The 18,288-nt window shown below is 49.7% G+C and overlaps 1 protein-coding gene across 4 annotated transcripts in view; it reads left to right on the forward strand.

Moving 5' to 3' along the window:
- The window catches only part of LOC140388266 (metabotropic glutamate receptor 7-like), a 1,207,316-nt gene that overhangs the window by 482,187 nt on the left and 706,841 nt on the right, over nucleotides 1-18,288 (forward strand). The gene's annotated exons all lie outside the window — the stretch shown is intronic.

The following is an 18,288-nucleotide window of genomic DNA, read 5'->3' on the forward strand; positions in this document are numbered from 1 at the left end:
AACAGCTGTCATGCAGACAAACATTTAGGAAGTGGCCAATGACCCCCTTGTCGGATAAATCAATTATTCAATTGCTCCATTGAGGGCAACCAGGCGGCAAGGGCCTTGGCTTTGGGCTTTGCGGCCATCACTCTTACCCCTAGAAAGCAAGGGGTCATGGAAGGGCCATTGGAGCTCTCTGAGACAAAGCACTAAGGCCTTTCACTCCTTTAATGGGCAAATGCTCTGTGACCACAGGCAAAGAATCATGCATGTCTGTGCTTGTTTCCCAGGGAGCTCGCACGCTTCATTCATTTTGCATAACTCGCAGCTCCCAGAGCATTTTAAGGCCCCAACCAAGATGAATGGCGAGCCCCACAAATGAATACTCTCCCCTGCTACGTGATTACATGTGTCACCTGTACTTGCTACTGGCGCTTTTGATTTTTATTAGAATCTCTGGGGAACTGACATGAGACCGAAGTGCTGCCCACTTCGGTTCTGCCATCAGGAATGGGACGTCATGGGTAAAATACCGTTCATAATTTTGCAACCCTTTCTCAAACTATAACCCCTCATTTTGAAATGCAATGAATCTTTGCTGTACCTTTTCAAAGGGTGCAATATCCTTCCAATAATTGGTAATCGGTTTGACAGACTGTATCTAACAAACCTCTCCAAATTCAACATCGGTTCTTTTTTGTTTATTCAGTAAACAAATGCATTACATTCTTATTACGATTTTTCTTCTTGCACTCCCACCTTCTTAATAACTGATGCATCGTCATCCCTAGATCTCTCTATCCCTCCACTGTTTGATATTCGTTTCATGCATGGTTGCAGGTCAGGTAGAAAATGAGCGTTTGTCATGTATCCGATCATTGGCGACTCCTGCACAAAGAAAGCAACTCGACTCTGCAACTTCCACCATTTTCTAGCAAATAAATGGACTCAAAAAAATAAATTCTGCACAGCACTGAAGTGGCATTTAAAAACAATAATTGATCCCAATTGTGAACGGGAAAGTGGCAATTGAATATGTTTATGCAGGCTAATCAATGGCTTCAGTTTCATTTGAGTAAAGGAATATGCTTTATTTAGCAAATGGTGATGTTTTGTTAGTGGGAGATTCATACTTTAGCAAATTATCTTGGCATTGTTGAAGGCACTTGTCCAGGTACCTTCAGTTGCTGATTAACAATGAGCCAATGGCTCTTCCCCATAAAGGCATCACTGATCAGAAATAACACCTTCCTGTTAATTCCAAAGTCTTAGCCACTATGCGATCAACAGGTTTCTCTGGAAGGATCCATCTCCTGTTATATCCTTTACTCTAATGTACAAGTAGACCACCTCCAGGCTACTTTCATGAGTTAAGATGTATACTGGAAACACCCAATGGGTCAGGCAGGATCTGTGGAGTGTGAAACAGATGTTGAGACCGGAAGGCTGTAGCGTGCCTAACCGAAAGATGAGGGGCGGGATTCTCCCCTACCCGGCGGGGCAGGGGGTCCTGGCATGATGGAGTGGCGGGAACCACTCTGGCGTCGGGCCGCCCCAAAGGTGCGGAGACCTTTAGGGCCCAAACCCTCACCTTGAGGGGCTAGGCCCGGTCGGAGCGGTTTCCGCACCATCGGCTGGCAGGAAAGGCCTTTGGCACCACGCCAGCCGGGGCCGAAAGGTCTTCGCCGGGTGACGGAGGTCCGCACATGCGCAGAAGCGTCAGCGGCTGCTGACGTCATCCCCGCACATGCGCAGGGGAGGGGGTCTCGTCTTCCTCCGCCATAGTGAAGACCATGGCGAAGGTGGAAGAAAAAGAGTGCCCCCACGGCACAGGCCCGCCCGCGGATCGGTGGGCCTCTATCGCAAGCCAGGCCACCGTGGGGGCCCCCCCCCCTGGGGCCAGCTCACCCCGCGCCGCTCCCCCCCCCCCCCCAGGACTCCGGAGCCCGCCCGCACCGCCTTGTCCCGCCATTCAAAAGGTGGTTTAATCCACGCAGGCGGGAGAGGCATTCCAGCAGCGGGACTTCGGCCCATTGCGGGCCAGAGAATCGGCAGGGGTGGGCCCGCCGACCGGCGCGGTGCGATTCCTGCCCCTGCCAACCGGCGCAGCGCGATTCCCACCCCCACCGAATCTCTGGTGGCGGAGACTTCGGGACACGGCGGGGTCGGGATTCACGCCAGCCCCCGGCGATTCTCCGACCCGGTGGGGGGGGGGTCAGAGAATCCCGCCCGAGATGTTGTTCCTCCAGTTTGCGTGGAGCGCTTTACTGGAACATTGCAGCAGGCCAAGGACAGACATGTGGGCATGGGAGCAGGGTCTTGTGTTAAAATGGCAAGCAAAGATAGGCACACTATCATCCGGTCTCAACATGGAATTCAAATACTTCAGATGATTAGCTCTACCCCACCTCCACCCATTACTTTTCATCCCATTTCATTTTAACTGTTTTTTACAATTTCTTTCTCTCTTGTCTTTTTTATATATATTCACCCCTCCCCCCCCATCTTATCCACCTTACGTTACACTTTCTCCCCTTTGCTTCTCCCTTCCCCTCCCCCTGTCACAGTTTACCCTCTGATGTTAGATTCTCTGCAGTATGGCCTTTCACACCTTTTGTTCTCTCTGGGGACTGCCATTAACACTCTTTCCCCTTGCTTTCTGTGGTTAGTAGCACCCCGTTTCCCTGGGTTTCTGTGGCTATGACTCATCTTTCATTCTCACTCCACAGTATAAATATTTCCCACTTTCTCTCTCTTTAGCTTTGACAAAGGGTCACCTGGACTCGAAACGTCAGCTCTTTTCTCTCCCTACAGTTGCTGCCAGACCTGCTGAGATTTTCCAGCATTTTCTTTTTGGTTTCAGATTCCAACATCCGTAGTAATTTGCTTTTATCGCCTGACTACATGAATCCTATTTTCCAGTGCTTGGAGCACAGCACTGGAGGCTATGGCAGTGCAAGTAATCTTTAACACCTAGTTCTACCTTTCCACCATCTCTCTTGATCCTTCCAGTTTCTGTGCTGATATCCATTCCTACATAGAGAACATTTTCCTCCAGCTAAAATTGGGAAGACTGAAAACAGCACTTGCCACAATGGTAGCCCCCTTACCACTGATGTCCAAGCAAACATATCAGACTGAACGAGTGCTTATAGGTTTGACTCCCATCTGAACTGGCTGAACTGCTGACTCGACCAAGCAGAAATTTCCAACTATTATCTCTGTAACATTACCTTAGCTTGACTTCCCAAGGTGCGATTAATCTCATCCATTTTTTTGTCATTGTCAGATTTCACTATTCTAATGCTCGCCTAGCCAGTTTCCCATTCTCCACTGTCCTTAAGTTCAACACTTCTGGATGTTTCTTATATCCATTTCTATTTGCTATTTCATATCTAGTTTATTCATAGTGCACCTACCTACTGCCAACATTGGCTACTGGTCCTCCAATGTGTTAAATTAAAAATTTACACCATGGGACGGAATTCCCCCCCCCCCCCCCCCCCCCCCCCCACTGCACATTCTTCCATGGTTGATGCGGCCATTGGCTGCTGGCGGGATCTTCCAGTCCCAGCCCATGGCTGGGGAACCCGCTTTCGGGGGTTGTCTTTGGTTGGACCAGAAGATACTGCCGGCAGGAAGGACCGGACATTCCTGCCCAAAATCTGTGTTTGGATCCCTCATGGCCTTGCCCCTTCCTATCTTTATAGCATCCAGTACCCACAACAACAACCTGAACACTGCATTCCTCGGACTTTCTCCCTTTCCTATGCCATTGGTATCCTACTTTCATGCACCCCAGTTCCATGTTCTGGAATATCCTCCTTAATGTCCCCAACCTCCCCACATCCCTCCACCCACCAGTCTCTATTTTGTGATTTGGTCTTGTTGCCTCATCTATACTGGGAGGTTTTCCCTCCACTAATGAATAACTCTAGTCTGACATGGGGCAGATTATTTCAAAATGACTTTGTTTTACATTAAGTACATGATATACTGCTAAACCAGCGCATCATCGCTTGTGTACAGACTATTCTATCGACCGCTGTTACATCATGGTACACATGATTAGCTCATTCCCATAACTATTGACCCATTATGCTACATCCCTACCTCCCTTCCCTTGTTTAAAATTCTCCTTAAAATCCACCTCTTTCACCAAGCTTTTGCCCGCCCCCATCATAGTCTACCACCACACTGCGCCCACAATGCAGCACGTCGCGGCACAACATGGCCAGTAAATGAAGGGCGACCCGGCTCCAGGGATCTACCTGGCTCGCCACGCCTCATGAGATCTCACGCAATCTCGCAAGGTGTCACTATGTGAAGCCCACCCATTGTGAGTGGGATCTTTTTTTAAAATCAAATCTGCATATTGGAGTGAGACAGGTAGTTCATTCCTTCTGGTCAGGGCGTACCCTGGCACTGCTGGTGCCACATGGGAACCCTGGCAGTGCCACCTAGATGCCAGCCTTGCACTACCAATGTGAACAGGTGGCACTGCCAACCCGCTCAGCTGGCACTGCCAAAGTGCCAGGCTGGCACTTTTTGCGTGGCGATGATTGGGAAGGGCTTCCCAAGGGGGGGGGGGAGTTGAGGGGGAGAGCCTGGGGATCCCCTTACTGTGAGTTGGGGCATGGACAGGTGTTTGGGGTTCGCGGCGGGGGCTCGAGAGGTCTCTCCCGACACTGAGGAGTTTTGCCGAGTGAGACTCCTCAATGCAGGAAACAGGACTGAGTGTGGCCATGCCTGTACATTCACCGCTGAGGTGCTGTATCTAACCGGAGTCAGGTTAGATAGCATTGTGTTTCTCAGCGCTGCAAGCACCAGGAAAAAACACAGCTAAACGTGCTTGCTATTGGGCATAGTTCCCATTTGGCTAAATCGCGCCCATCATTTTCTTTAGCTTAGTGTCCATTTGTTTCCTTCTGACTCTGTGAAGCCTCTGTATATGTACTGTATAATTGCAAGTTATATGTAGACCATTTGTCCCTGTATGCGGTCGGTAGATGTGACGCTTCTTTTTCTGAATGTATATTATCTTGTTGACTGCTTTATTTGGGCTTGTGTTTGATGGGAACGCATGATTCAGTTGGCAGTTTTTTTTTGCATCGGGAGGGAGAAATCTTTGAGGTTAGACACGAGACAAGCTGAGGTGTGTCGAATCCTATAAGGTGGCCCCGCCTCTGTGAAAGTAATACTGTGAAGCAGATAAGATAGCATCAAACTGACACATACTGAATGGTGTGATTAATAATTTCACTGTCCAGATTAAATTGGAGATGGGGGGGGTTGCAAATCTGCATGTTAAATACATTTTCTCATTATGCGTGGGTGTGTGCAATTAGCAGCACTTAATAAATCTGGCTGTTCATTAAACCTGCCTTCTAAATGGTGCAACTTATGCTAGCATATTGAACGCAGCATTATTTCTCTGCAACAAAAGAACTGCATAAATCACTGCCTTGCAGTGCTAAGATTGATTTCATTTTCTTGTGTAGGTATTCAGTTCTTCTATTCTTTGAGTGATGTTAGCTGGAGGATAAATATAGAGAGTATTTAGAAATATTTTGTCAACTTGAAACTTCAAGAACTTTGGGTGAACCAGTGCTAAGTAAACAAACGTCATGTGATGGTATAGTTAATAAACTTTAGCATAATTAGTTCAAATTTCAAGTCGTTAACATAATTACTCTCTTTTGTGATACCTCGGTCAACCCCAATTTTCTACCTTGTTGAAAACATTCCCCAATTGCTGCTGACTGATTTCATGAACATTAACACAACATTCACAACAATGATAAAACTGATACCTTTACGAATTATGCTTTCATATGTCATTTACTGTTAGATTCTGTCATTCCCACATCTGAAATTAATTTTAAAGTGGTAGGTGAGCTTTATATGCACCCAGTATTGACCAGGACACTGGGAGAACTACCCTGCTCTTCAAAATAGTGCCTCAGGAACTGTTGCATCCACCTGAGAGGACATTCCACCTGAATGATGGCATCTGCAACAATGCTGTGCTCCCGCAGTACTACAGCCTAATAACTTGCCTGGCTGTTTGGAGAGGGACTTGACCCTGCAGCCTCAGTAACTGTTCCTGAGACATGGAAAAGCCAATGGCCCAAGCTGATGATGCAAGGCTTTGACAAAGGGTCATCTGGGCTTGAAACATTAGCCCTTTTCTCTCCCTACAGATGCTGCCAGACCTGCTGAGATTTTCTGGTATTTTCTCTTTTGGTCACAAAGACTCTATTGCTGAATCATATCCCTTGCGCAAATAATCCAATCCAATACGCTTCACTGTCTACTGTTCATTTTAGGGCTGCAGTTAGTTCTACAACTAATTGCTTCATCACCAATACCAGCAGGTTTAATCTCATTGCATGGCAGAACGATGCAGTCACATGCAGAACTAAGATACAGATGTTCTGTTGAGCCATTTGTGATTGAGGCTCGGCTCTATCAATGAGCACTTTCAGTCTTTCACGGTCTTATTCAATTGAGCAGGTTCATCACAATTCACCAGCAAGAGTTAAAGTTGTGATATTGTACCTATTTTTTTCATTGCGCTCATTGTTGTTGCCAGGCATTTTAAATTCTCTCCTGCTTTCTGCCTTGTGCATAGCAACCCTGGAAATCTATTTTATGTGCATGAGAAGAGATAACAATGCAAATTAGTGTCATGTGAGAGTACCTTTAAGAAATGGGTGTTTATAAATGGGTATGTGCATAAATATCTGTAGTGAGAGTACCTTTAAGAAATGGGTGTTTACTACTGCAGTGATGTCAGAGAGTGGGTGGAGCTGGGCTGTCTGTCAGCTTTTTACTTTCATTTTAGGCTGTTTGCTGCAGGGTGTGTTTTAGTTTTGTTTTCAGTGTTGGAGCTGAAGCCAGACCAAGCAGGTGTACTGCTGTTCTCTCTGCCATCAAAAGACTATCTCTTGATTATTTGGTGAATTCAGAATGATAAATGTTTTCAGTAGTGACTTTAACCTGATGTCCTTCTGGTAAAAGGTGTTTTAAGTCATTTGGATGTTAAAAGGAAAGCTTAAAGGATTACTTAGTGCTGTATTCTTTGGGGGTTGTATTTGAATTAATGGTTGCGAAGATGTTCCCTGTATATTTAAAAAAGGTTAACTTGAGTTCATAGAATAAACATTGTTTTACTTTTTTAAAAAATGTTTCCATTTCTGCTGTACCACACCTGTAGAGTGGGCCGTGTGCTCCCCATACCACAATCTATTAAACGTTGTGGGTCAGGTGAACTCCATGATACACATTGGGGTTCTCTAAACCCTGGCCCATAACATTAGGTAGAAGTGACAGGAAATAAAACGGAAGGTGCCATGATGACACCTTTGTCCAATTTGCTCGGAAAGTGGAACTCTTCATATTTCATACAGCCAGTGTTGGCATCGAGCATTCTCCAAATCAGACATTGTAAACCCAGATGTAGAAAGAAGCTTCCATTCCTGTACCTGACAGTATACCAAAACACTACCTCAAATGAAATCCTGGATTGAAATTTCTGCAACTTCAAATATGGCCTACTGACATTTGAGCCCAATTTCCATGGGTGAAATGACAGTGCTTCATGCATTGTACCGCCAAAGTTCCCTGGATATAAGTACTTTCATGGAGGTCTCTGCAGGAAGATGGTGATTCTTGCGGGGCTAATGTTTGATTGGTACAGGTGAGGCTTTTCTACGTTGTCACCCAATCGGCCAGTCTTAATGTGTGAGCTTAACCAGTGAAACCTGGATTTTTATTTGCATAGTGTCCATAGTTGCACAAAGCCAGAACTCAGTCCTCATTTATCAACATTCCCTCTTTCCCTAAATTTGTTTTGACAGCATAATGAAGCACCCATTCATCGGGGGCAGTTCCATGCAAGTAAGGGGAAAGCATTGTTGTGAGCCATGGTACGTTTGAGACGAGTCTCAACCCAGGCTCACAGTTCACAAATCGCACCAACCGAACATAAATTGGAACTAAATTGGTAGTCATTTAATTACAGGCCCTTGCATTGGGTTATGATCTAAGTATTAGATAGTAAGCAACAGTGGCTCAAACATTTCACAGAGGTTCCTGTGCCTCCAATGTAACTTCAGCATGAAGAGTGGCACACCCTCGATTTAAGTACCTCTTCATACTGATGCTACATTGCCTTCTTCACTGAGACTACATGGAAGATACAGCACAGAAACCGGCTGTTCGGCCCATCTAGTTTGTGCAGGTGTTTACACACTGCACAAGTCTCCACCCATTCTAACTCAGTATGTCTCTTTATTCCCTTTTCTCCCATGTATCTTTCTCTTTTCAATGTGATAGCACCTAAACTATTTGGCCCAACCATCTCTGGTTCCACATACCAACCACTCTCTGTGCAAAGAATTTTCTCCTTATTTTCCTATTGGAATTTATGAGTGACTACCTCTGTATTTACGGTCCCTATTTTTGGTCTTTTGTCACTGCTCAGTCATTTCTAAAGAAAAAAGCTCCAATCTTTTCAATCTTACCAGATAGCTATAATCTCTTCATTTTGGTACCACCCTAGTCAGTCGTGTTTGCACTTTATTCTGTGCATCCTTGATATTGTCATACCATGGAGTTCAGAACTGTGCACAGTACTCCGTTAGTGCAGCCTGAGCAATGCCCTAGAAAGACTCGACATAACTTTTGAACCTACACCCGTAGAAATACATTTCTGTGCATTGTTGCTGTTTTAAATTGCGCTTTACGGTGTGCAATGCTACTTTTAATGATTTCTCCCCCCCTATTGCTCAGTCTCTTTTGCTCTTGTACTGCATATGGTTTCTTAATTTCTGAAATGTAAGTGATTTTTCATTTTTATCCTACTGAAGTGCATCACTTCACCTTTGAATATTTTAAAGTTCATTTGCTACCCAACTGCCCAGTCTACAAGTTTTCTAATGTACCCCCGTATTATTTTGCATTCTTTCTCTGTATTATCTGTGCTAGGTATTAGTTTGGCACCATCTTCAAATTTTAACATTATGTTTAATTGTTTTGAAGTCCACATCATGAATGTGAATTGTGAATAATACAAGTATCAGCTTTATTCCTTGCAGAACACCACTTCCAAACTTCCAGCAATGCCCGTAACTACCCTTTTCCACAAATTTCACTTTCTATTTGTTTTAGCCAATTTGTTATCCATTTGGTTTAACTCTTCTCCGATTCCACATGCTGTGACTTTTGTCATGAGCTGATTGTGTGGTATTTTATCAGAGGCATGTTGGAAATTCAAGTAATAGGACATCCACGGCACTACCCTTGTCTTCTCTTCCTATTACATCTTCAGAGTGTCTTAGCTTTTTGGAATCTGCAGATTTTATTGTACTTTCGGTCTCCCAAACCCAAATCTGAACACTTCCATCACTTTTTGGTGTCGATTCTGGAAACTTGCTTCTCACTGATGCTAAACTGCCTGGCTTATAGCTTTTGTCCTAGTTTTTGCCAGCACTCCCTTTTATACCTAGCTCTCTGGCACTATTCTTCTTCTGTGGAAGTGCCGCTGCTCTTTCCTCCCTAGTTTCCTCTGCTTCGGTGCATACCATCTGGGCCTGGGGTCTTATCCTCTTTTAATTTGCAAATTTGTCAAATATTTCATCCATGTCTATCCCTCAAAAACAGCTTCTTCCCCACTGTCACCAGACTCCTAAATGACCCTCTTATGGACTGACCTCATTAACACTCCACCCTGCATGCTTCATCCGATGCCAGTGCTTATGTAGTTACATTGTATATGTTGTGTTGTCCTATTATGTATTTTCTTTTATTCCCTTTTCTTCTCATGTACTTAATGATCTATTGAGCTGCTCGCAGAAAAATACTTTTCACTGTACCTCGGTACACGTGACAATAAACAAATCCAATCCAATCCAATCCCTATGGAGTTTCTTCTTTAAAGCTTATGCTCGAGTGCCGTGACAAGGCCATTACCTCTCGTGAGATTTTCAATGCTCAGAATGCCTCGCAAAATTTATCGTAATCTCACGAGACGTCGCAACCTGGATCTCGCTCCCGCTGTTTAAGTGATCCATTAGACTCATTTAAATACGTCGGCGCCCAATTCTCTCAAGGCCGAGAATGAATGGCTGAGATTGGGAGACTTTGCCATGGTTCCGTTTAGCACCAGTCCACACAAACATGGACCACGTGTAATGATACCTGAGAAAAATGTCTCCCAGGACATCAGAGGTCCCTGAGTGGTTGGTCCCTGGATAGGTGGTACCCTGGTACACCTGCCACACGGGCACCCTGGCACTGCCAACTGGGCACCCTGGCAGTGTACTTGCATGGCACTGCCAGGGTGGCAGTGCTAAGGTGGATGCATGCCAGGTTGCCCATGCCAAGGATCGGGCCTGGGAGTGCCCTTGAGAGGTGACGTAACAGGGATGCGCAAGGAACCCCAAAGGGAAACGGGGCAGTGGGGGGAATCGGAGGTCGCGGTGTCCTGTCAGTGCAGGAATAGAGGTACATGCAGCCTCAGCGGGGCGCTGCTGACAGGCCAGAAAAAATAGAGTTACGTTTATGCTGAGAAAGACCCCTCTTTATGCACCCAAAACAGAATCTGCCTGCCCCACCCTCTCTCTGCCAGTCTCTCTCTCACTACCTGTCTGCCAGTCTGTCTGTCTCTCTCTCTAACTGTCTGCCAGTCTCTCTCTCTAACTTCTGCCAGTCTCTGTCTCTCGCTACCTGTCTGCCGGTCTCTCTCTCCACCTGTCTGCCACTTTCTCTCTCTACCTGTCTGCCAGTCTCCCTCTCTCGACCTGTCTGCCAGTCTCTCTCTCTCGACCTGTCTGCCAGTCTCTCTCTCTCTACCTGTCTGCCAGTCTCCCTCTCTCGACCTGTCTGCCAGTCTCCCTCTCTCGACCTGTCTGCCAGTCTCCCTCTCTCGACCTGTCTGCCAGTCTCTCTCTCTCGACCTGTCTGCCAGTCTCTCTCTCTCTACCTGTCTGCCAGTCTCTCTCTCTCTACCTGTCTGCCAGTCTCTCTCTCTCTACCTGTCTGCCAGTCTCTCTCAAGCCACCTGTCAGCAAGTCTCTCTCTCTCTAACTGTCTGCCAGTTTCTCTCTCCACCTGTCTGCCACTCTCTCTCTGTCTGCCAGTCTCCCTCTCTCTACCTGTCTGCCAGTCTCACTCTCTACCTATCTGCCAGTCTCTCCCTCTCTCTCTACCTGTCTGCCAGTCTCTCTCTCTCTCTACCTGTCTGCCAGTCTCTCTCTCTCTCTACCTGTCTGCCAGTCTCTCTTTCTCTCTACCTGTCTGCCAGTCTCTCTCTCTCTACCTGTCTGCCAGTATCACAGATCGAGTCTGTCCGGCGCCTTGATCGTTCGCTGCGATCGCCTGAGCTCTGGTTTTGCTGCAGGCAATGGTGTTGAACTCGTCGTTGCGAGCACGGGTGTTGGGCTCGTTGAATCTGGGAGCATCTCTTCAGGAGCTTCATCACTGTAGGTCGGCGATGGGGGGAGGGGGGTGTAGGCCATGTAGGGGCGGGGACGGTGTTCAGTGTTGGGTGGGGGGGGGGGGGGGGGGGGTTGTAGGTGATGGTCGCAAGGGAACCGGGGGGGTGCCAGATCCCAGAGGGAGACTGTAACTTGCCGGCCGTCATGGTGCGCCACATAGGCATACTGGGGATTGGCGTGAAGGAGCTGGACCCTCTCAACCAGGGGGTCGGACTTATGTCTCCTCATGTGCTTTCGGAGGAGGACAGGCCCCGGTGTTGTCAATCAGGCCGGAAACGAGACCCCGGAGGTGGATTTCCTGCGGAAAACAAATAGGCGGTCTTGAGGGATCTCGTTCATGGCTGTGCAGAGGAGTGACCTAATGGAATGGAGCGCGTCGGAGAGGACCTCCTGCCAGCAGGAAACTGGGAGACTCCTAGACCACAGGGCCAGAAGGACGGCCTTCCATACCATCGCGTTCTCCCTCTCCACCTGTCCGTTTCCCCGGGGGTTGGAGCTGGTAGTCCTGCTCGAGGCAATGCCCTCACCGAGCAGGTACTGACGCAGCTCATCGCTCATAAACGAGGCGCCCCGGTCACTGTGGACGTAAGTGGGAAAACCGAACAGGGTGAAGATACTATGCAGGGCCTTAATGACAGTGGCCGCGGTCATGTCAGGGCATGGTATGGCAAAGGGGAAACGGGAATACTCGTCAACGACGTTGAGAAAGTACACGTTGCGGTCAGTGGAGGGGAGGGGTCCTTTGAAATCGATGTTGAGACGCTCAAAGGGCCAGGATGCCTTCACCAGGTGGGCCTTGTCTGGACGATAGAAGTGCGGCTTGCACTCCGCGCAGACTTGGCAGTCCCTTGCCATGACCCTGACCTCCTCGGTGGAGTAGGGCAGGTTGCGGGCCTTGATGAAGTGGAGAGGCCGGGTGACCCCCGGATGACAGAGATCATTGTGGATGGCCTGGAGTCAGTCATCTTGCGCACTGGCGCATGTGCCACGGGACAGGGCATCTGGGGCTGGTTTAGCACAGGGCTAAATCGCTGGCTTTGAAAGCAGACCAAGGCAGGCCAGCAGCACGGTTCAATTCCTGTACCAGCCTCCCTGAACAGGCGCCGGAATGTGGCAACTAGGGGCTTTTCACAGTAACTTCATTTGAAGCCTACTTGTGACAATAAGCGATTTTCATTTCATTTCAATATCGTAATTATAGGTGGAGAGTTCGATCCCTCACCTCAAGATTTTATCATTCTTGCTCTTGCCCTGCTGTGTATTGTTGAACATAAAGGCTACCGACCATTGGTCGGTGACGAGGGTGAACCTCCTACCAGCCAGGTAGTGCCTCCAATGCCACACAGCTTCCACAATGGCTTGAGCTTCTTTGTCGACCGTGGAGTGTCGAATCTCGGAGGCGTTGAGGGTACGGGAAAAAGAGGCTACGGGCCTGCCTGCCTGGTTAAGGGTAGCGGCCAGGGTGACATCTGACGCATCGCTCTCCACCTGAAAGGGGATGGACTCATCCACCGCGTTCATCGCGGCTTTGGTAATATCTGCCTTGATGCAGCTGAAGGCCAGGCGGGCCTCAGTCGTCAGGGGGAAGATGGTGGCTTTGATAAGTGGGCGGGCTTTGTCCGCATAGTTGGGGACCCACTGGGCATAATATGAAAAGAACCCGAGGCATCTTTTCAGGGCCTTGGGGCAGTGGGGGAGGGAGAGTTGCAGGAGGGGGCGCATGCTGTCGGGCCCTAGGAATCCGTTTTCCATGACATAGCCAAGGAAGGCCGGTCGGATTGTACGGAAAACGCATTTCTCCTTGTTATAGGTGAGATTGAGGCCTTGGGCGGTTTGGAGAAACCTCTGAAGGTTGACGTCGTGGTCCTGCTGATCATGGCCGCAGATGGTGACGTTGTCCAAGTACGGAAATGTGGCCCGCAGCCCATACTGGTCCACCATTCGATCCATTGTTCTTTGGAAGACCGAGACCCTGTTGGTGACGCCGAAGGGGACTCGGAGGAAGTGGAAGAGGTGGCCGTCTGCCTCAAAGGCAGTGTAGTGGCGATCTTCCGGGCGGATTGGAAGCTGGTGGTCTGCGGACTTCAGATCTACCATGGAGAACATCCGGTTGTGTGCAATCTGATTCACCATGCCCGCTATCCGGGGAAGGGGGTACGCATCGAGTTGCGTGTACCGGTTTATGGTTTGGCTGCAGTCTACAACCATCCGGTTCTTTTCCCCGGTCCTGACAACCACCACTTGGGCTCTCCAGGGGCTGTTACTGGCCTCGATGATCCCCTCCCTCAAGAGCCGCTGGACCTCTGACTTGATAAAAGTCCGGTCCTGTGCACTGTACCGCCTGCTCCTGGTGGCGACGGGTTTACAGTCGGTGGTGAGGTTCGCGAAGAGCGAGGGAGGTGCGACCTTAAGGGTCGCGAGGCTACATACGGTGAGAAGGGGTAGGGGCCCACCGAACTTCAGGGTCAGGCTCCTGACGTGGCACTGGAAATCCAGTCCTAACAGGAGAGGAGTGCAGAGGTCAAGGGGGACATATAGTTTAAAATTGGCGTACTCGGCTCCCTGTATCGCGAGGTTCGCGGCACGGTACCCCCGGATCTGCACTGAATGCGATCCGGAAGCGAGGGAGATTGTTTGGAATGCGGGGGAAATTTGGAGAGAACAGCGCCTTACCGTGCCTGGATGTATGAAGCTCTCCGTGCTCACAGAGTCAAACAGGCAGGGAGTTTCGTGCCCATTGAGCCGGTCGGTCATCATCGAGTTCCTGAGATGCTTGGGCCATGACTGATCGAGGGTGACAGCGCCGAGCTGCGGGTAGCTGGCGTGGTCGGAGGTGGTGGGCGGTCCCAAGATGGCAGCATCGTCGTCGCACGTAACAGGCGGCATTGAAGATGGCGGCCAAGATGGCGGCCCCGTCGGTCGCACGTGTCAGGCGGCGTTGGAGATGGCGGCCAAGATGGCGGCCCCCATGAGTCAGATGTGTCGAGCAGGGTTAAAGATGGATGCCCCCACCGACAGCACGAGGCTGATGACACATCTGAAGAGGGCGGTACCGGCAGACACGCAGCCACACTGCGGGGTCTGCGGGCGTGTGAGTCTGAAAGTCGGGCCTGTGATTTAGGAGCTTTGGATCTGGCCAGGCAGACTTTGGCAAAGTGTCCTTTCTTGCCGCAGTCGCTACAGGTCACTTTCCGAGCCAGGCAACGCTGCCCAAGGTGCTGGTTCTGACCACAGTAATAGCAGGGCAGCCCCCCGGGTTGGGCGGGCAGCCACGCGGCACAGGCCTGGGACACCCTCTGGTTGGGTGTCCACGAAGGGATCGCTTGGTTGGAGGGAAAAGCATTGTGGCTCTGAAACGCTACTTCTAAGGAGGTGGATATTTTACCGTCGAGGGCGCCTTTTTCGAGCAAGCGCTGTGTGACGTAGTTGGACCGGACTCCCGCCACATAGGTGTCCCGGATGGCGAGTTCCATATGCTGCGAGGCCGTGACGTCGTTGTAGTTGCAGTTTCGAGTGAATACCTTCAGATCGCATAGGTATTCCTCCAGCGATTCCCCGGGGCATTGACAACGAGTGGTGAGGCGATGCCGCGCGAACACTTCGTTCACCGGCCTCACGCACTGCCTTTTCAGGATCGCTTCCTCGATCTGCACTGAGATTCTGTGGCTCACCCGGGCGTGAAGGAGACTCAGTTTCTGTTCCTCGGTGACGGAGGGCGAGGAGGAGGCGGCGAGGTAGGCCTTAAAACAGCGGAGCCAGTGCGAAAAATTTCCTTTGGCTTCAGCTGCCTGTGGGTCGAGTTCCAGTCGATCAGGTTTGAGGGTTGCTTCCATAGCGATATTGTAGCTGATTAAATTGATGCGATCATCAATTCACACGAGATGGAGAGTTGAAGTGAACAGTGCTTTTAATCAGCTAGAACTGTGCCTGCCTGCGACTGCTCTGTACTGAGTACCGCCTACAGGCTGCAGCTCTATATATCTCCCCGAGGAGGCGGAGCCCACAAAGGCATCAACATAATACAATACAATGTAATGCAATTACAATGGTGAATGGTAGCAGTAATACATTCTCCACAACCTGTCTGCCAGTCTCTCTCTCGGTACCTGTCTGCCAGTCTCTCTCTCGGTACCTGTCTGCCAGTCTCTCTCTCGGTACCTGTCTGCCAGTCTCTCTCTCGGTACCTGTCTGCCAGTCTCTCTCTCGGTACCTGTCTGCCAGTCTCTCTCTCTCAGTACCTGTCTGCCAGTTTCTCTCTCTCACTACCTGTCTGCCAGTCTCTCTCTCTCGGTACCTGTCTGCCAGTCTCTCTCTCGGTACCTGTCTGCCAGTCTCTCTCTCGGTACCTGTCTGCCAGTCTCTCTCTCGGTACCTGTCTGCCAGTCTCTCTCTCTCGCCACCTGTCTGTCTGATTTTTGCACGGGGCACAATCCTGATTTCTATTTATTTAAATATCATTAAATGGCTTTACATCGTATCTTCCAGCCCCATGTGATGGTCTCCCCTGATGGAGTGATGTCATTCCGGCGCGATTCACTGTGTTAAATGACATTACTGTCTGTGATGATCGTGAATGGGGTGCAGAGATGCCTGGAGGCCCCTGGGTTCATGCCAAGGCTGAGCATTGCCTGCTGACAGCATGGTGGGGGCACTGCCGGGGGCACAGACAGGGCAATGCCGGGGGGCAAATCTTTCTAAATTGGGGAGGCGGCCATCCCTTTATGTGTGTTTGGACGGGATGGGGTGCGTTCCAGAGAACGCATTGGGGGGGGGGGGGGGGGGAGGTGAGGGGGAAGAGTTCCCCCCGATACTTTCATGGTAAGGGGGGGAGCGGGCGATCATCCTAAAGCTTGTGAGGAGGGGGTCCTCCATGGCTATTGGGGGTGGTGGAGGGAATTACATATTTAGCACAGATCAGGGTGCATTGATCTCTGTGTAACCAGACTTGGCGGCTCGATGGAGCCCTGCCCTGCCAGAGTGACGGCACTGAACATGCCCACCAATTTTTTTTTTCTCTGGCAAAATGTCAGAAGATCTGGTCAGAAAACCTGGCTGTGTTTCTGTGGAGATACACACTGGTTTTCAGTCAGAACCTGACACTTTACCATTTTCTGTCCATTTTTTCTCTCTCTCTCTTTCTTTCTCTCTGCCTCCTTCTCTCTCTCATCCATGGGTATCCGATCCTGGAGGTAAAATTCAGGGCGTTGAAACCAGTCGGGTTTGTTTTCACAAATGTTATGTGTATTTCAACTTGAACATGCCTGACTGGGCTTATCATCACATTAACTGCCAGCTTACTGTCCCATCAGGTTTCAGACTGTCTCTGTTCTGTGCTCACTACTCCAGAGCCATGATCATAGACTAATTGTTATCACCCGACTATATGCAAGGAAATAGGAGACAGGCTAACATCCGTGTAGTTAGGCTTTGGGCCTAACTGAAGTATTCTGCTTCAAAGGTGCTATAAATCCATATTGAGCTGAAGTGAACAAGTGTGGAGATTCGGACAGAGTGTGATTGTTGGACATGTTTGTGAAATTTAAATGTGAAAGTGGGAATGCATGACGATCCTTGTGATTGGTGATCTGATTATAGTTGGTAACATTTTTGATTATTACTGCCGAACTGCATATGCCAGTCTTGGAGCGAGCTCTTGGAAGACAGCTGTCACCTTAACACACGTATTGTGTTCAGATTGGAAAGTATCAGGAGGTTAAAAGAACTCTCTTAGTCCTTTATAAACACAGTTTGACTTTCACTTGAGTTAGACTCAATGTGGTAACATGCTTATCAATGTGAGATGACCTATTTCTGTGAGGAAGATCCGAATGGTTTGTTGAATAATACAAGCCAAGACTGTTTGTTTGTTTACAAATTCCTAGATGCTTCCAGAGTTGTTGACAGTGAGTACATTCATTTGATTTAAGGTCAGTGGAACCAAATAATTCATGCTAGTTCAAGTGATCTCTTTTCTCAGCTGTTTCTCTTCCCCCCCCCACCCCTCCAGCCTGATGCCCTTCCTTACCACTGCCCTCACCCTCTCTCTGTAATTCACCACCCCTAGCCTACTACTTATCTACCATTGTTCCTTCCCTGCTCTCTTCCTCTCTTAACTTCCCCACTCCTCTGCAACTCTGCTGCTATCCTGACTCTTCTTTCTCCCCTAAAACCATGGGCGGGATTCTCCACTCCCGCGCCGGTTGGGAGAATCACCTGGGTCGCCGAATTTTCCTGCGACGTCGGTCCGACGCCCTCCCACGATTCCCCCAAGCGGCGAGATCGGCCCCGCCGAGTTCCCCACGGCGCAGGCCGGAGAATCGCCCAAGACACCCAAAATGGCGATTCTCCGGCACCCCTGGTAGTCTCAGGCCCGGATGGGCCGAGCGGCCAGGCCAAAACGGCGGGTTCCCCCCGGCGCCGTCCACACCTGGTCGCTGCCGGCAGGAACAGCGCGGGAATGCTGGGGGGGCGGCCTGCGTGGGGGCGGCCTGCGTGGGGGGAGGGGGGATCCTGCACCGCGGGGGGCCTCAAATGGGGTCTGGCCCGCGATCGGTGCCCACTGATCGTCGGGCCGTCCTCTCTGAAGGAGGACCTCCTTTCTTCCGCGGCCCGCAAGATCCATCTGACATCTTCTTGCGGGGCGGACTCGGAGAGGACGGCAACCACGCATGCGCGGGTTGGCGCCGGCCAACCCGCGCATGCGTGGGTGACGCCAGTTATGCGGCGCCGGCCGCGTCATGTATGCTCCGCCGCCTTTACGTGGCGACAAGGCCTGCCGCGTGTAAATGACGCGGCGCCGCTCCTA

Source organism: Scyliorhinus torazame, chromosome 13 (assembly GCF_047496885.1).
Source record: "Scyliorhinus torazame isolate Kashiwa2021f chromosome 13, sScyTor2.1, whole genome shotgun sequence".
NCBI lineage: Eukaryota > Metazoa > Chordata > Chondrichthyes > Carcharhiniformes > Scyliorhinidae > Scyliorhinus > Scyliorhinus torazame.